This window comes from Neodiprion pinetum, chromosome 2, assembly GCF_021155775.2.
Source record: "Neodiprion pinetum isolate iyNeoPine1 chromosome 2, iyNeoPine1.2, whole genome shotgun sequence".
In the NCBI taxonomy this organism is placed as follows: Eukaryota; Metazoa; Arthropoda; class Insecta; order Hymenoptera; family Diprionidae; genus Neodiprion; species Neodiprion pinetum.
In genome coordinates, this window is record NC_060233.1 from 42,695,902 (window position 1) to 42,708,211 (window position 12,310).

The following is a 12,310-nucleotide window of genomic DNA, read 5'->3' on the forward strand; positions in this document are numbered from 1 at the left end:
CATTCCCTTTAGTGATGTGACTTTTGCTTCTGATAAAAAACAACATTATGGCAATAAGTGAAAAAATAACAAAGCGAACGTCGGTCCATTTTGTGTTTGGGTTCGAAAAATTTCATGCCTGATGTTGGTTTTTTGAGATTTTCTTTTTCTTGAGATTTTTGAATTATAGCCAACGATGTTTTTGTATATTATTTAAAAAGTCTAAAACCCAATCTGAGCATCCTTTAGAGTCAAAACGACCAGATTAAAATTCGTCGACCGAATCGGAGAGGTCAAGGGTCAGTCCCAGATGGAAATGGTGCGGAATGCTTCATTTACATAATTACTGGTTGTACTTTATTAATTGTGATTCTTTAACTTAGTCATGTGACTCGTTTTGCTCCAACAATTAAACATGTAACTAGAATTGCGTGACATCGCTTCGCGGAACAAATGTTCAGAGTATAATTCCGTGAGTAGGTAAATAAATTTCTGACCTTGTCGTGTGCACCGTGTACGACACGCACATCCAAAAGGTGAACGATAATTACGGCGATATAAGTTGGCTTTCGCCGTCAAAAATATCTCGAAGAAGATACTCGCTCAATAAGGTCTGCATGGCCCCTTTAAAGACGATTCTTTCAAGCAGTTGGCAGGCGTTCACGGTACGTTAAGTTCGTGAAGTTGAAGCCACAAATAGTTAAAAATTAATAGACGGCGTGACGTCAAGAGTTGAACGGGGGTGAATTCTAACCGTGCAAATGGACGGTATGAAAACTTCAGACACCGTGCGTATTATTCTGATCCTGGATATGTTATTGCGTTTTTAAAAATTCTGCCAGAAGCGTAATGTTTTATTCACTAACATTTTTCTCCTAAAATTGCCCCTGCGCACAAACACTCCCCGAGGAAGATTAATCCTGTGCATTTCGCACCCACTATTAGTTGCTAACTAATTGTAAGCACTTCGTCACGTTCCCGTGTTTTACCAGTTACCAGCGGAAAGGGAATCCCAACGACTTATTACGACTGTGCGAATATCCAGTGATTCAATCGCGACGCATTCCGCTTCCACTACTAATATCCTCTCACCCTGGTACACGAAGAAAAGAGTCTGAAAGAAAGCCTCTGCGTCGCCTGCCGCGGCTGTACTTGCAATTCCATTCATTGCAGAACGACGTTGATGCACGTGCAAGACACAATGTTGCATTATTCTTCATTCGCACTTCGAGACTGGAAAGCTCGACAGATCCACTTTTCTCGCTTTTATCATGGCTCCATTCCGATCGGATCTGCAGCTGCTGCAGAGCTTCGTAAAGTAGAAACACAGCGTTTCATTCTCTGTGACATGTCAGCACACTGTTTTACTAGACACAGGCAATATGTCAAAGCATAAGTCCAAGAAAGAAAGAACAAAAAAACAATAGGATCAAAAACCTAGACTCGTTGACTGGAATGCCGTTGACTCGAGCATCCCGTGTCATCTGTGACCTCAAAAGGGTGGAAACCAAAGGTGGATTGACATCCTTCCTCGACCGTCGGTAGGGCGGAGGGCTCAACCCACGTCAATGCGAGTGGAGGAGGGTGGCTGCCGGTGGAGTTTAAGGGCGATCATCTAGCTCGGTAAATCATCGGAGTTACTTTGTTCGGCGGCGACGGGCGGAAAAGGGGAGGCAAAGCAACGAAGAAAAACTAAGAGAAGCGGGAGAAGCTTGAAAAACAGGCAAGCCTGATCGGAACCGCCCTGTTCATCAGTCGACGTATATCGTCCGACAACTTTGTCGCCTCTTTGACGATATTCAAACGTATAATACCTTCAACTCGGATCAAATTTCCCCTCCGACTCTCGGTTCGTCGTCAAACCGAGGACACCGCGCTGTTTGCCATCCTTCCCAGAGGTTCATGAATCAGATTATAGCCAGGGTGAAGGGTCGATAGGCCCACCTTTCTCGCTGGCCGGATCAGGCTCTAGACGGAGTATCATCAGCGGGGAGTTCGTGATTAAGGCTGGGTTGTTCGACGCCTCGTTAGTCCGTCGTTTTCATCTCACACCTACTCGGGCAGCGTGCAAGGTGAAGTAGCGTGAGCGAAACGTATTCCGGAGGGAAAATTTTCGTTATATTCACGAAACCGTTGGCCGATGGAGCTGAAAAGAAGGTGGAATAACCTAAGCTGGAAATTACCCGAAACTGCGCGGCAAGGGGTCGATGATGCAGCAGAATTAAGGGCAAGAAGACGCACCCAAAAGGGACGGCTTGCTTGTGTGTACATTGTCTGAGAAGTGCAGGGTCTGCGGTGGATAAGATCGGAGCCAAAGTTCCATGAATACATCCAGGCTTCGGTCAGTACTTTACGGGTAACCCTCCAAGGTATAAACTTTGCTAATTCGCATTCAAATCTAGAAATCTTGATACGGTGTGTGAAATTGCAGCCTTCGAAGAACCCCGTAACTTCGTCCTGAAATTTGAACTCGTCTCGAACGAACAGAAATCTCTGTAACAGGCACGATTCATTTACATTTCTTGAGCTACGGATATACCGAGTTTCGAAATGAGCGGAAAGTTTCCCAAATTATCTTTCCCGATTACACTTCAAATCCCGCTGCTCCGAAATACACGGTAGCCATTTACCGAATCTCATGTAACCGTGCGGAATGAATTAACCGTACCTGCGGCCTGTCGCCGCGTCTAGTTGGCTGCATTTGCTCAAAATTACATCGAGAAACATGTGTTGGAGTAAAGATTCTACCGAACCTGAAATTACAAGCAATATATCTTGCCACTTGCCGTCTTCCGATGTGTTTGAACTTTTCACTGCACAGTTTGACGCGAGAAAAGAAATTACTCGATTCAAAAAAGTTCCCTGATTTCGCTCAAATCGGTGGATTCAAAATTAAACAGAGTAGCATGAGCCGTAAACCGGTTACTTTAAACGGGACGAGAATTTTGAATATGAGCTTGCGGCCCGTTTCAGATGAGTCTATTTCGAGTAAGCTCAAACACATTCACGTATTTCGTTCTGGGACTACGGCTGAGTTCGACTTACGTCCAAATTGCAGAAGTCGGAACGTGAATTGACCGACGTATTTTCGTCAGTATGAGTAAAAAAAAGGCTGGTCCGAAATCAATTTAGGATCGTAAGGGATTACCTCCGACAGCGAATAGCGGGACGTCTGTGCCCAAACCACTCAGACAATTGATGGCGGAGCTCTCAGATTCACCTGCCACGAGATCGAACTCCGAACAAACAATACGCGTTGTTCATTCGGTTAGCAATGTGAGGATTTTTCTCACAGATTGGCTGGATATTTGCCAGCAGCGATACGGAGGACTCTTTCAGCCGCGGAGGAGGAATAAGAGAAGGAGGAAGGCGCGAGGAAAGATTTGTCGGACCGACCCTCTTCGCCGACTCTCAAGCTCAAAGAGTTCATTTGAAATTCCAATTTTACCGCGTCTGAACAATTTCTTCCCGGTCTATGGGAACAACACCCTGAACCGGCCCGACATGCCGGATGTTTGCGTACATAGAAGAGTGTATTCGCGGTGTAGCGAAACCTCCAGTAACCAGTCCGCATCCGATCCATCCATGCCAGACGCAGAACCGACGCGAATTATCGGCCAATCCGAAACAATTCGAAATTCGTTTTTATTTTCTTTTCTTTTCTTTATACCATTCACCCGAATAGAATTACTTCGCTTCATCGTATTCTCATTTCTCGTTCCTTCTCGACGTCTCCGGCGTTGACTGTAATATTTTACGCCCACGCTGTCCAAGATTAATTGAGGAAAGCATGGAAGCTTGAAATTCGTTTAATTGACGCGAACTTGACCGAACCAGAAACCGGAGGAATGCAGAGTCGTTAAATTAAACAACGATACGTTCGCCGTGACGTATAAACGAAGCCGGGTATAGATCTATACGCGGTGTATAAACCGGCGTGATACTATTATGGGTATAAAAGACAAGGTGGGCGGGAGGGGGAATATAAGGTTTCATTCATTTTTACGTAGGCATGCGCGTAATGTTATGCGAGGCGAGGGATCCTCGCAAAAGAGAATCACTATCCCGCCGAGTGTAGAAGGCGAATTGCCTTACAGAGCGCATGGGAGAGAAAACATTGAATCTAATGACATAAGAGAGTTTCGGCTTTTCCGCTAAATTTCATCGAGTTATTTTCATGCAGAGGTAATCCGGACGGACCACCCGGTAGATTGTCAATCAGAGATACGCGCAACGCCGGCCGTCGTAAAACGAGACAAAGCTCGTGTATAAATGAAAAAGGCCGGGACAGCCGGGATTTTATACACGCTGAACTTGTTATGATTGTGAAATTTCTATTTCTCCCATATGAATCCGGAGTGACGAGTGTATCACGTTTGTAATACGTATAGCCGTGTCGCCTACATCATCCCACCGCTACACGCGTCAGTCATAAAAGCTGGTAAATGACCTGAAAGCTCTGGTTTACGGCGGGTACTTTAAATAGGCAGCCAAGCACTTTTCCTTTCTTTCTCATTCTTCTCGGGTCTGTGTTAATCCAATATCGCTCGTCGTTAAGGTCCTTTATCGTTTCCCTGGAATTACACTTTTCTGCTTATCGGTAAATACGATCCAGAACTAAAGATCGAGTGAAAAGAAGAACGACCAAAAATTTTACCATTCCCTGCAGTGTAAAAAAAATCACAGCCTGCTCTCCCGCATTATCGAACTGCCAACACGGCGCATTTTTTTTTTTTTCACATATATTATACCGCCGTTTCACTGCAGCTCCTGCAGTGATTATTATCGGGTCTTATACTTTCTCATCAAAAATCACTAGGACGAGTTATTGCAGCCGCGCGGCAATACATGCCTGCAATATTATGGCTAAGTAGCAGATTTTTTATTTATTTTTTTTTTTCAATCATTTTTCAACCCTTGTTTCGTTCGACTACAAGACTACAGCCCGTACGGGGTGAAAATAAATTTTTGAAATCAATACTTTTTGTTTCCGCTCGAAACTTTTTCATCTTCAAAATAACTTCCAGCCCGCTAGATTCGATTCCGCAGTCGATATCCTTCGCCTTGTTTATTTTATTCTTCCCGTTCGCCCCTTTGATATGAATACTGCCCGTGTTATTTCCGCATCGCTTCGCATCTTCCAGCCCGATTGGCGGCGGGACTCTTCAATATCTCAGGAAACAACATTCTTATAGCTATCCTCACGTCAGGCGCCCGTCGGACAAATAATTGCACAAAGATCTGCCCTGGACGGCCGTGGCATCGTCCTTCGAGGGAACTTCGTCCTCGCGATCGATCTCTCGAGTCCCTCTTTCGTCATTATCTTCAGGCCGGAAGACTTCGAGGGAAACGGCGTCTCTGTCCAAGTTCGAATCACGTCGCATCGAAAATAAAGAAATTGTCAAAAATTACGTATATCCTCCGCCGTTTCCGGAGGTTCGGATCAGCACGAGCTATCACGTGACGTAGTTACGAGGTGCCGATTGCCTAGCCGCACTCTTGCGCGCGTTGAACGGTTCACGGTACATTGGACTAGGCAAATTGCTCGTCGTTATCCCGATAAAGTTACACAGCGCGGTGTAAACACGAGCGAGTTTAGCCGCGGCTTGCACGAGACCGTATGTACGGTAAAACCTGAGTTTTACGTTTTTCTCGTTCATGGCAATTCCCGCTTTTGAACCATTGTAAAGGTATTTCACTTGTACGTTTCTCGTTTGTACGTTTTCTGCGATTATACGCCACGTATTCCGGCCCCTAGCGCTGTTCTCTCTTCGGTTACACGTTATTGCAGCTGATTTTTTAGTCGATTCTTTCTACTTGATGTTTGACTTCTATTTAGCGGGCGCGTTTTGATGTTTCAAAGCTGGATGGCGCAGCTTGACTTGTGCGCCTATTGCTACCCCAAACACGTTCTGGCAAATTCAGGTTAACCTCATCTACGGAAAGATGTTCCTTACTCACCGACACAAACCTATTTTTTCGGTCATGGAGAAGGCTCTGGGTCAAAGTAACCCGGTCCCATTTTTGCTTTATTGCCATTTCAAATTTACGAGTACGATCTACCTGAAAAAATTCCCGGAAATAGTTTCGCGCTATCAGAAATCGGGAAAATGAGACTTTGTTTGAGAATTACTGTTTTAAAGGAAAAGTGCTGTGATAATAATATTGACCAATTTCGCTACGATGAATGAAATCACAAGATGATGTCTATAAAATCACTGAAAATCATCAATTTTTTCATTTTCCAACCACGAAGACTTGAAGTATTCAAGTATTTTACTTTAACGTTAATCTCGCTTGTACGTCAATATTGCCATATCCCTTGAAAACCGTATAACTGAAGTTTCACTGTGTACGTATTTGCGTCAGCGGTAAAGCTCAACCGAGAGTAAGAGACACGAGGTTCGAGGAATTTACAGGTGTCGGCAATTTCGACGCACAGAGGAGTTTATCACGAAAAATTTTGTAAATAATTGCACCGACGACAACAAAATACTTGTACAATTTGAACAAAGATCAAATTACCGATCCGCCAGTAACTGATTTTTCTTCGTCGCTGTGAAAAAATTCACCTCCGCGATGTGGAATTTCTACGCAGTATAACCCGCAATTTCCCCTTCCCGCCACCACTTGTTCAAGGCTCAGGCCAAATGTCCGTTCTCTTATTGCTAACCACTATTATATTCGCGAAAATCAATTCTCCCAGCTCCGTACCGTTTTCCCAAATAACAGGAGCTTCCTTCATTCATACAATCCAGAAATAGGTAGGTAGGTATATATACGTTATACACGTACGTGCATGCACACACACTATGAGAAACCAGCGGAGAGCTTCTGATTTTGATTTGGCTTGGACGTATTTTCCCATTAGCTCTAGGGCGAGCAGCAATTCGGCCGAACCGAAACGACCCCATCGGTGCGATCGCGGCTGTACTTCAGATTTGAACACTCTCTCTTCACGATCTTCGAATCCACTATCCGATGTAGCCATAATCAGGGAGGGAAAGGAGATACTCCGGAACTTGCAGTCAGAAATATATACGCGCGATCTGCGATCATCTTGCATTCGCTCAAGGTGAAGATAATTTCGACGAGAGTTGAAACATGTCGAACCGCGTTCATCGTACCTCGAGGAAAACCTGTTGTCGTCGAAAAAAATTAACGACGATACGTCGAAGAATAATCATTTCATCACGTGTACGCGTCAAGGGGATTGCTGTGTGATCCGGCGAATAGTCAAAAGGCGATGATTACAGTCGTTGAAGGAGAATAACTGGGTGATGAAATAAGTTAATACACGAGTGCGGGCAACCGCGAAGCAAAAATTACAGACCTGGACGTCCGGTCTTATCTGTTGAAATTTCACCGAGGTTGTTTGACGCTAAATAATCTATTTGCCATGGGACCGAGAGATCAAAGAGATGAGCCAAAAACCTTGATTACTCGATCTGGGAGACGATTCTCGGGGGTTGGGGGGGGGGGGCGGGGGGGGGGGGGCGAAGGATCAAAGGGAAAGCCTCAATTCCTGTGTTAAGCACGCTGTTTCGTTCTTTTTTTCTTTCTCTTATTTTCGCTCCTATCCTTTATTCGATCATCGCAACTTCTTTTACATCGTCCCCCGTGGCCGCGAAAAGAGTTAGCGCGAAGAGAGTGCTGGAAAGGAATGTAAAGAACCCGAAAAAAGTTTCCCGCTGAATCTTTTGCAAACAAAGCAGAGCCTGCCGTTAGTCAAATTCGTTGAGAATGCGTTTACTGCACGAGGCATGTAAAAATCGACGATCCATTGAATCGCTTCTTGTTAGTCGATTCGTCAAAGGTCTCGGAAAGGTGAAGTGTAATTGTTGAAACAATTTTTTTGGACAGACCTTGATTGTTAGACCATCTCGGAAACGGAAATCTTGGTGGGTGATAAATTTGCGGGGGTAAATTAGAGGCCAGCTAATTTCCCGCCGACAAAACGGTGGCGAATCGCAAATAACTTATTGATGACCGGTTTCGCATTTATGGTGTACTATACGGTCACCGCAGGTGCTAACAATCTTCGGAGCTCGGTTAACGCGGACAAATATCCTTCGGCGCGATAGCTTTGGCCACGACACCTGTACCTGCGGCGTAATCCTGAGCTACATGTATCGCTGGCCACTTTGATCGTCGGGTACACCTGATATTCGGAATAAAATGCCTCTGTAATTTTGATTAAAGAGATTTTAAAACCTTTGTTCTCGTTCACGAATTCGGCTTTAATCGGATATAGCTTGATTAGATTAAAGCGCGTTATATTTCTTACCCGATTGTACGTTTCATAGATCGATGAATTCTGTAGCGCCGCTTACTTCTCAGAGCTTGCATGTAAATTCAATTACAAATTCTACTCGCCCGAACGTCACGCGTAATGGGTAATCTTAGTTCAGACGTCAGGGTAAATTAATATCGAACCGCGTAAACGTAATAATAACGTACAAATTGCCCTAGACCATAAGCTAACAAACAGTCGGGAATATTCTGAAATATGATTGAAAGTCTTGGATTGTCGATAATGAGTACGGAACAGCTAGAGGGAGAAACGAATTTCTCACTGCAGAGAATAGCGATCGAACTAATATAATTATTTGCACTCTATTTAATCTCGCGTGGAAAATTCTTCAGTCTTAACATGCGAAATGGATTCTCAATGGCAGGTGAAAAATGCGAGCAGAAAGAGCACCCTCGTCATCGAAATCTGGAGGATCGATCTTTGCGGGGTGGAAACAGCCAGCGCGAAAATAAGCGAAACTTGGAACGGCCACCGTTCGAACGGATTCAGCTGATATCGGAACTTTATTTGTTACGCATCGCGTTCGCAGTTCTCATCGTCACAATCGACGTTGATTTACAGAAAAGGCGAGACAAGGTAGCGCGAATATTCGAGAAGATGAGCGGGACGACGTTGTTATCTTTCGAGAATAGAGGGAGCGAACGAAAAGAGGATATTGCATCGCGGTCCATCACCCGAGTTTAATGAGTCATAAAGAGCTGAGGAAATGGTTTATCTTGTCAAAATTTCACCGTACCGCCAGCAGGTCGACTGAAAGAATAAAATAACAAATCGGATGTCGCGAGTCGTCGTAAATGGGGTGAAGATATCTTCCGACTCCTGGGGCACCTGAACCTCGTAACTTTGATCGACACTCAAAGTCGTCTTGATTTTACTTCGCTCTGAGTATCAGGACGACTCGGAGTCCACCCCTTTTGAAAATTAAGTCAAGCTGAATTCTTCGATCAAGTTTCCGGCGAACCTATTCATTCCCTCTACCCTTCGCAGATTCGACAAGAGCGAAAACGGATAAGCGAATGGATTGTCACGCCTATAAAGTTACCGGGGATAACGTTCGAGTTATCCGAACATACGAGATAGCTGCCTGTTCCACCCTCTCACCCTTCGTCGGAGTTGAATAGAAGCGCGTTTCCCTTCGCGCAAAGTATGGTGCATGCACCGCAGTCGCAGCAATTCGACGTGTCGCCCGAGGCGGATAATATGCTCCGTTTCACCCGGGACGAGAACACCTTCCTACGGTTCTCACCTCTGACCCCGTGCAAACACGAGGCGTTGGGCATCAGCAATATCGGGTACCTATGCGATGATCTGCTGCGAAGTGGCGAACCCCATCCCAGTCATCGCAGGAAGAACGTCCGTCATTGTATGCCCGGAAACTCCAAGCTACCCCGTATCACGATTTTTCTGCTGCGGAAGTCGAGTTCGGAACAGGGAACGACGTTCTTCCTCTTGTCGAGGCTCCGGTGATTCTGCGACGGGATTGGATCGCTTTCATTAATGGTTAACGTCGACGGTGAAACACGCCATTGTCATTCTACGCTTCTTTGGAAACTAGGATCGAAACTGAAATTTTTTTACTACTATCGGAGCCAATCTATTCGTCTGATATTACATTTCTTCCTCAGATTCAAGCGGGATCTCTTTCCTGCTCAGGAAGAATCCGCTTGCTCGAACATTCCACTCCGGTAAGCTACCGAAGCGCTGTTCTGGAGTGTACTTACAGTCCCTACTTGTGCACCTACTTAAAACTGTATACATTGTTGGCTCTGCTCTATTTTACACTGTGCTATTCCAAACCAGAAGAGAATAAACTATTTCACCGAGCCGAGTAATTTCTAACAGTCTGGTAAGAAAAAAAGGGAATCTGTATAATTAAACCGATAAACTGACTCTGCAGAATTTGTTCGGTATAAATTCTATGCCAGATGGTGCAATTAATCATGACTCACCGCATGAGGCTTAATTGTACGAGTCATAGATCACGTTCGTTCGGACATCTAAATCGTATTGTTTTCGACTTGCATATTTGACACAACTGGGTACCATTTGTATTCACATCATGGCGATAAGTGAACACGTTATAGTCACGGTCTGTATTCTATCGTTTATGACCCTACAGCAATGTGAACGAGTGTATCTGCCGAGAATGGTTGTGTGAGGTGGCGGGATCGAAAGGCCAAAAGAGACGACAGCCGCCACTACCCTTAATTGATTACTCGCGTCATTTATCAAATACCAATCGGAATGAAACTTTTTCATTCTCACGGGTTTTACGCTCTGTCACGCAGTCGCTTTCACGCTTTTTCTGCTACTCGCATGGCGGTAAAAAAGTAAGAGTTTACTGGTTATCGGGTGTTCTACCAGTTCTTCTATACGATTTACTCGTTGCTAGTTCAATCCCAAACCTTACACTATTGCATTTTTTGATTTTCCAGGAGTAATAAACACAAGCGTTAAATGCAGTATTGTTTACGAGGCTGCTGAACGCTTACATTTTAATTAAATCCATTATTTCACGCGAAATGTCGAAAAAGATCGCAAGAGAAGGAATCTTCCGAATTAATTAACGATATTCGTATCAACTTCCACCCGCTGCTTGCAATGAAAATAGTCGGAAAACTGCTACCGACTATTTCAGTATAGGGCCACCTTATGTATTGCCTAACTGGTGATTATTACTGCCAAATATCGATTGAAAACTTACAGCGATTTTCAACAAATATGATATAAGAAACACGAAGCTATACGCAACTACCGGTGATTGCGTTATGTATTGAGCATGTAGCAATTTTCTCGTCGTAGAGTCAAAAAACCGGAAGTCTTTTTATAAATTTCTCTGCTGCTAGTCCAACGCTGTTTTTGATGTCATATTTTCTGCATTTTTGGGGGTCCGATTAATCTAGAAGGCATCAAACAAATCAATTTGAGACAAAAGATTTTTTGGTTCAAAAAGTAGGACTAACCTCTTTGGATTTTTTCAGTGGGAGTTTGTCTGACTTTGTAAAATAGTTGAATTACTTTTTCAGTGCACCATCTCGACTTAACTTTCCCAGACGAATCCATTGCGCAGTCTAGACACGCTGCCAGCTACGCATAAAAACTTACGGCTAAAGAACATGAATTTTGTACCGGGTTTTCAAAGAGATGTAAAAGCAAAATCACAAACTCACAGCTACAAAGTTCCAGTTCCAGTTTATCCAATGTGTCTTAGTTCTCGTACAAGTGTTCAGGTGTCAGTGTATTCATCTATAGACATGTAGACAGTCTGTGTTCAACAAGCTGCCAAGTAATATTAAAGTGAAAGACAAAGAGACTAGGACGAAAAAGAAGTAAAATATACATCACTTCAAGCAAAATACGAAAAACGTTGTATGAGATAGTTATTTTTGTGGTTTGTAAGTACGGTTCAAGTTCTGTCCTACACACAGGTGCAATGTATGTACATACATACATCTGCAGGATACGATATGTATGATATTGTATTATTACTATTGCATGGAACCTGTATTACAATCAATAAATAAACAATACCCCTGTGTCCTCTTCGCATTTTCTCGACATAATTCAACGAGAGATTTGATATTCTCCATTTTTTCACACTTTCAATTAACAATCCTAGATTTTTTAACTCTTCGAATGAAAATGTAATTGAGATCCATTGACCTAATCACGTGGGTTTCAACGCGCGGCAATCAACCGTTGCGTCGGTATCCATTTTCATGAGCCAATTTTCCCGCCGACACGGCGTGAAGCTGCCGAATCAAGTCGCCGTCGTGTCGGAATCGTGCTTAGACAGTTGCCGTCGCCAACAGGCACAGGCGCATTTCTTACGCTGCAGAGATAACAGTACATCCAAGAGATGAAGTATCACGAAGGTAATCCGCGAGTGGTACGTACGGACAGAGATGAATTCCCCTTTCGAGTCACTGATCACCACAATATAACACAGTCAATATGTATACTGACAATTAATCTAAGTTCGCTAATGTTTATCGTCTGTTAGTTCTCAACCACCCA